Below are 6,913 nucleotides of genomic sequence, written 5' to 3'. Positions count from 1 at the left end.
GCACCATATTTCTTCTCCAAACTATCCCATATAACTTTAGTAAATTTATAATTTATGAACAAATCAAAGAGAGAGTTAGTCATATGGTTAAGCAGATGCCCTCTCAGAGTTTTATTATCCTTTTCAAATTTCTTCTTAGCATCATCATCATCAATAATAATATTTGCTGAATTAGAATTATCATCAACAATTTCAGCAGGAGGATCGTTAAACAAAATATAATCAGCTTCTAATTGTTCAAAAAAAAATTAAAAGTTTTTGGGACCAACACTATAATTTATTCCATCTAAAGGCTCAGGCTTTGAGAGATCAGGAAGTGTTTTGTTCAAAGTGGTGGTCATTAGTCAATATTATATGCGAAGTCGCTTTCAAATTGTAAGAAAAGTGAGTAGATAATATTGACTAAGAACAAGAAGGAAACAACAACTTATAAAACAATACTGTATCGTGGCAAACCACTGTCTTGAAAGCGATTTCGACCCGATTGGGTGGAAGTCGTTAAGACCGGTCACTCCCCAAGGTTCCATAACACCTCCAAACACATGCACTCGTGGCTGGAAGTTTAGAATTTGCACAAAATAATTACCCAGAAAGAAGAGAAGATGAAGGTATTTTCTGTAGCTGTTACAGAAATTAAAATATTGTAGGAAGAAAATAATGATTAGCAAGATGAATTATTGTTTAAGAAATTGAGTGAATATGATGGCTAATGATAATCCTATTTACAGGCAATTAGGGAGGTTGCATGTATGACAAGTGTGGAGAATCTTTTAACACTTGTCCAAATATATTAGTCCACTTGGCTTCAATATTAACAAGTGTACATAGTCTTCCATGCATGAAGACATGTTATAGATTTGCATAGCCATTTGTCAAAACCATTCAACACTTGGCTTTAAGGCTTCATGCAAGGAGCCACTTGAAAATAAATAAAACACTTGAAAAATAAAAAGACACATGGCTATTGGTTGTAAATGAATTTTAAAAAAGAAATTTTTGACTTTACATTATAAATAATACCAACACCATTAACCTTTCTAGCTACCGAAACACAAAAAATAATCTTACGGCTCCCCGTCAACTTTCAAGAAAAACTAAGTTTTAATCATTCACGTCATACAAATCTAGAAAAATTAATGTATCAGGAAAGCTTAATATTAAACTAAAATAAAAGAATTTACAAGTTTGAATTCCTCAACTTAGGGATAAACAAGGCCAAGAAACGATAAAACACAAAAGGAAAGCTACTGTCTCGTGGTTTCTTTCCTTTTATAGCTTCAAGCACTTGTAGCTTCAACCAGGCTTCCACTTACAATTTGCTAATCTTTTATTGCATTATCTAGCCTTTGTTACTACATCTGAATTTCGAGCAGCATGCCCAAGTTGATCTTCATGCTTCTCTGGCCCCAACTCTCGAGTAGAGTTCGTGACAATTGAAGTGATGAATGGAATTTGAAATAATATGCAGAATTTCATATCATTGTTCCTATGAATACATAATACGAATGACATGAATTTCCCCAAGAATACAGGCTACTGACTCAATTTCACAACACACATTAGAAAATAATCTAGTAGCTAGCACCCATAAAATTGTAAGAGAAACCATTAGAAGGAAGTCAAAGATAAAAAAGGAAAGCCCGGAGGTATCCATTCCCCACCCTGAATGAAATTCCCAATTGTGAATTTACGGGCCTCGGCAAAACTGTTGGTGACTCTATAACCAATAGGCCACTTCACTCTGGTACTAGCATTTGAACCTGTGTTATAGCTTGATTCAATTTACCACCTAGTGAAAATTTAAAGAATCGGAAAGGAAAAAATGGAACTCTTTATTTAATATCAATGGATTGTAATCACCATTATTACATGCAACCACTAGAATTGAAGAATTGGGAATTAAGAAATGAAGAAGAAAAGAAGAATCTAGAAGAAAGAATAAGAGAGAATAAGAGAGAAGAAGTGGTTGAGAGTGTAACTGATTAACAGAATAATTGCCTAACTCATCTACCTAACTAATGGTATTTATTCTTTTACTTTGGGCTGAATGAGAGTCGTCTAAATTGGGCTTCATGCTTGGCCCAATTCTCTGATCTGTCCGTCTATAGTGGCCCAACCCACTTTATTACACAGCCTTTACCTACTTTCCCCTTTCACCTACTTCCCAATTCATAACATTCCCTATCCCTTCGAGAATGACCTTGTCCTCAAGGTCGATGTTGAGCCTGTTGAGCCACAAAATCTGGAAAATGATGCTTGATATACCCCCAATCTTCCCATGTAGCATCCTCTTCCTTAAGATTTGCCCACTGAATTAACACTTTAACTCCACACCATTATCAATCTTTACCATTTTTCGCTGCAATATTCCCACTGGCTGTATCAGTACTTGACCGTTGGCATCACAAATGGGTGGCTGAAGCTGAGGTTCAATCATTGGACCTATTCTCTTCTTGAGCTAAGAAACGTGGAATACTGGGTGAAGTTGAGAGCCTTCAGGAAGCTCCAATAGGTAAGCTACTGTTCCAATTTTCTTCAATATCTTGTAAGGACCAATATAACGAGCACACAAACTTAACATTCTTACGAACCTCTATTGATGATTGTCTATACGGTTGTAGCTTAAGATAGACCTGGTCCCCAATCTCCAAAGTTCTTTCTGATCTCGATCTGTCAGCAAAGAATTTCATGCGTGACTGTGCTCGAATTAGGTTGTCCTTAAGTGTCTGCACCATGTGCTGTCGTTGTGCTAAACTCATACTTGCCATAGTCTGCCCAGAACTAGGTAGTGAGCCCAGTGGTAGTTCGGGAGGTGCATACCCATATAATGCTTCAAAAGTTGTGATCTTTAGAGCACTGTGGTAGTTAGTGTTGTACCACCACTCTGCCATGTGAAGCCACTTAACCCATTGTTTAGGATTATCAAAGGCCATAACTCTTAGGTAAGTTTCCATACACCTGTTGAGTCTCTCCATTTGGCCATAACTCTTAGGGTGATAAGCTAAACTTAAATTGAGTTTGGTACCCATAGATCTGAAAAGGTGCTGCCAAAAGTCGCTAGTGAAAACTGGATCCCTGTCAGACACTATGGATTTAGGAATGCCATGCAATCTATAAATTTCCTTGAGAAATAATTCTGCTACATCTTGTGCTGTAAAAGGATGTTTAAGAGGCAAAAAATGACTATACTTAGTAAATCTATCAATCACCACCAAAACTGCATTCTTCTGAGTCCTTCTATAAAATCCATAGAGATATCCTGCCATGCTTGTTCAGGAATAGGAAGAGGCTGTAGTAACCTAAGATAATGCACATTCTCTGATTTCATCCTTTGGCATATGCCACATTCACTGACCCATTTGCAACTGTCTGTCTTCATATTTGACCAATAAAAGTTCATCTGTAACCTCTTGTAAGTACCTTGTTGTCCTGAGTGTCCCCCCAATGGTGATTGATGCAATGCTTCCCACACATTCCTTCTCAATGTGTTGCCCTTCCCTACATATATCTTCTGTTTGCACCTGATTATCCCTTTGTATAGTGTGTAGTCTGAATTACCCTGAGAAGTTGCTATTAGTTCAGCCAATATCTGAGTAACCTTAGGATCACCTTTATAGGATTGACTGATTTCCTCTAGCCAAGCAGGCTGTGTAGTGGAAATAGCCAATAAGGTTGAGTTGTCAGAATCTTCTTGTCTCCTGGATAGAGCATCAACTGCCCTGTTTTCAGAATCTTTCTTGTACTGAATTTCATAGTCAAGCCCCAAAAGTTTAGTGAGGCCCTTTTGATGTAACACTGTGGTGACTTTCTGCTCTAATAAGTACTTAAGGCTCTAGTGATCTGTTCTCACAATGAAATGACCACATTGTAAGTAATGTCTCCATTTATCCACTGCTGTTAAGACTGCCATGTACTCCTTTTCATAGGTGGATAGTCCCCTATTCTTAGTAGTCAAAGCCTTACTTAGATAGGCTATAGATCTGCCCTCTTGTATTAGTACAGCTCCCATTCCTGTAGAGCATGCATCTGTCTCTACAATAAAGGTTTTGGTGAAGTCTGGCAATGCTAGTACATGTGCTGTGGATATTTCAGATTCTGAAAAAGCCTCTTCTGCCTCATCATTCCATTGGAATGAATTCTTCTTAAGTAGGTTGGTTAATGGCCTACTAATAATGCCATAGGACTTCACAAATCTTCTGTAGTAACCTGTAAGACCTAAAAATCCCCTGAGTGACTTGATTGACTTAGGTGTAGGCCAATACATTATAGAGTCTATCTTGGCAGGATCAATAGCTACTCATTGACGAGAGATAATATGGCCCAAATACTCCACCTTATCTTGCCCAAAGGCATACTTGGACAGTTTAGCATAGAGTTTTTCCTTCTATAAAACTTATAAGACTTGTTTGAGATGATCTACATGGCTGTCCACTGTTGGACTGTAAACTAAGATGTCATCAAATAAAACTATAACAAACTTTCTTAGAATAGGTCTGAAAACATGGTTCATCAGATTCTGAAAGTTTGCAGGGGCATTTGTCAAGCCAAAAGGAATGACTTTAAACTCATAGTGTCCCAGATGTGTCCTAAATGTAGTTTTATAAATGTCAGATCTCTCCATCCTAATTTGATGATACCCAGCCCTTAGATCAATCTTGGAATATATGCAAGACCCTTTAAGTTCATCCATCAAATCATCTACTAAAGGAATAGGAAATTTATCCTTTATGGTCATCTTGTTTAACTCTCTATAATTAATGCAGAACCTCCAACTTTCATCCTTCTTCTTCACTAGCAGTACAGGTGAGGAACAAGGAGAATGACTAGGCTGCATAATTACACTATTTAACATTTCATTGACTTGCTTTTCTATTTTATTTTTCTGGAAGTGATTATACCTGTAAGGTCTGATACTCACTGTTGTTACATTAAGTTTGAGAGAAATGGAATGATCATGGCTCCTCTGTGGTAGCAAAGTCTTTGGTTCTTCAAACACATCTAGAAATTCCTCTAGCACTCCACTGATCCTTTGAGGTATGTCCCCATGTATTTCAGCATCCTTAGCAGTAATTGTAAATAAATGAGCCCACAGCACCTTCCCTTTTTTGAGAAGTTGTTTTACTCCATCAGCTGTCATGCTATTGAGCTTCCCTTCTTCAGAATATCCCTTAAGGTCCACCCTTTTCCCTTTCACACTCACTTGTAACCTGTATTCAATGAATTCAAACAGAATGACGTTATGTTTCCTCATCCAATCCACACCCAAGACCACATCACATCCCCCAATATCCAGTAATCTTAGCTTGTGTTCAAAATTTATCCCTTGAGTCTTTCAACTGAATTGAGGACAAGATTGGTAACTCATCAGGTAGCCCCCATTAGCCACAACTGCTCCCATAGGTGCATCATCTTCAACTATGCACCCTAGGTGTTTGGCAGTTTCACTAGCTATGAAACTATTGGTGTTTCTACTGTCTGCTAATATAGTCAACATTTTCTTCCCATACAACCCTCTAAGCTTAATGATAGTAGAAGTTATGGTGCCTGAAAGTCCATTGAGACTGATGGCCTCATCTAATATCTCTTCCATCATCCCATTAGGCATAGCCTTACCTTCTGTAATTAGCTCTGTTATTTCTTCCTCCTGTTCAGTACTTCCAGATAATGTATTCAGCTGTCTATTCTTGCACACATGGCCTGAGAAATACTTTTCTCCATATTTGTAGCATTCACCCCTAGCTTTCCTAGCTTCAAACAACTTAGTTCCTGATAGAGTTGTATTAGAAGTACCTTCTTTTTGTGAGTTTCCCACAGTTTTGTTCCCTGCTGCTAGATTAGAACCTTGATACTGCCCTACACTCCTCACACCATTGAATTTGTTCTTTTTGGCCATGGTATCAATCAAGTTCTCCTTGTGCCTAGCCTTTTCCACAGCATGACTTAAGGAATATGGGTCAAGAATCTTCGCAATATGTCTAATATCTTCTTTCAAACCTTCAATGAAGAGCCCTAGGAAGAATTCTTCAGGTATAGTTGGGTATTTTATCAATAACCAGGCCTTCAAATCTTCAAACCTCTCTAGGAATTCATTGACAGTCCCCTTTTATTCTACCTTTTTAAATTCCCCCAACAACTTCAAGTTACTATTATCAGATTCATTAAATCTCTTACAGATTTCTTCAATAAAATTTGACCATCTCACAATCCCTCTACTCAATTGATAAGAAAAGTACCAATACTTAGCCCTCCCATTAAGATGAAGATATTCTAATTTCTGTTGTGGGTCTGTAATATGATTGTAATGAAAATACCTTTCATATTTGTGCAGCCATGATCGAGGATCCCCTTCCTCAAAGTATGGAAACTCCACTCTAAAAGCAAAATTGTTCACCAAATTTTGCCCAGTTTGCTGCTCCGGTGGTTATGCTCTTCTCGCTCTGCTTCCAGAACCTTCAAATTGAAGACCATCAGTTGGTGGACTCCTCAGAATGTCGTCCCTGTGTGAAAAGAGTTTCTCCATCATCACATCAAATTTCCTGTTCAGATAATCCATCTGAGTCATTGGACTCCAATTTTTTGTTTGTTTCAGTCATGTAATTTTGTAACTGATTTTCCAATTTCTTTACATTCTCCTTAGTTGTTTTAGCTCGCGTCTCTGTAATAGTCATGGTGCCAGGACAAGGCTCTAATACCAAATTGTTATAGCTTGAATCAATTTAGCACTTAGTGACAATTTAAAGAATCGGAAAGGAAAAACTGGAACTCTTTATTCAATATCAATGGATGGTAATCACCATTATTAAATGCAACCACTAGAATTGAAGAATTGGGAATTAAGAAATGAAGAAAAAGAAGAAGAATCTAGAAGAAAGAATAAGAGAGAATAAGAGAAGAAATGGTTGAGAGTATAACT

At 37.5% G+C, this 6,913-nt stretch overlaps 1 long non-coding RNA gene across 1 annotated transcript; it reads left to right on the top strand.

Moving 5' to 3' along the window:
* Positions 1-965: 965 nt before the first annotated feature.
* Positions 966-6,711, top strand: LOC142164763 (uncharacterized). The gene is made up of 2 exons (XR_012695729.1): positions 966-2,512; positions 6,329-6,711. It is a non-coding gene; the product is annotated as an uncharacterized LOC142164763 (long non-coding RNA).
* Positions 6,712-6,913: the final 202 nt, after the last annotated feature.

Source organism: Nicotiana tabacum, chromosome 10 (genome assembly GCF_000715075.1).
Source record: "Nicotiana tabacum cultivar K326 chromosome 10, ASM71507v2, whole genome shotgun sequence".
NCBI classification, from domain to species: Eukaryota; Viridiplantae; Streptophyta; class Magnoliopsida; order Solanales; family Solanaceae; genus Nicotiana; species Nicotiana tabacum.
The sequence above is the reverse complement of the archived record's forward strand: the minus strand, read 5'-3'. Positions and strand labels throughout refer to the sequence as shown.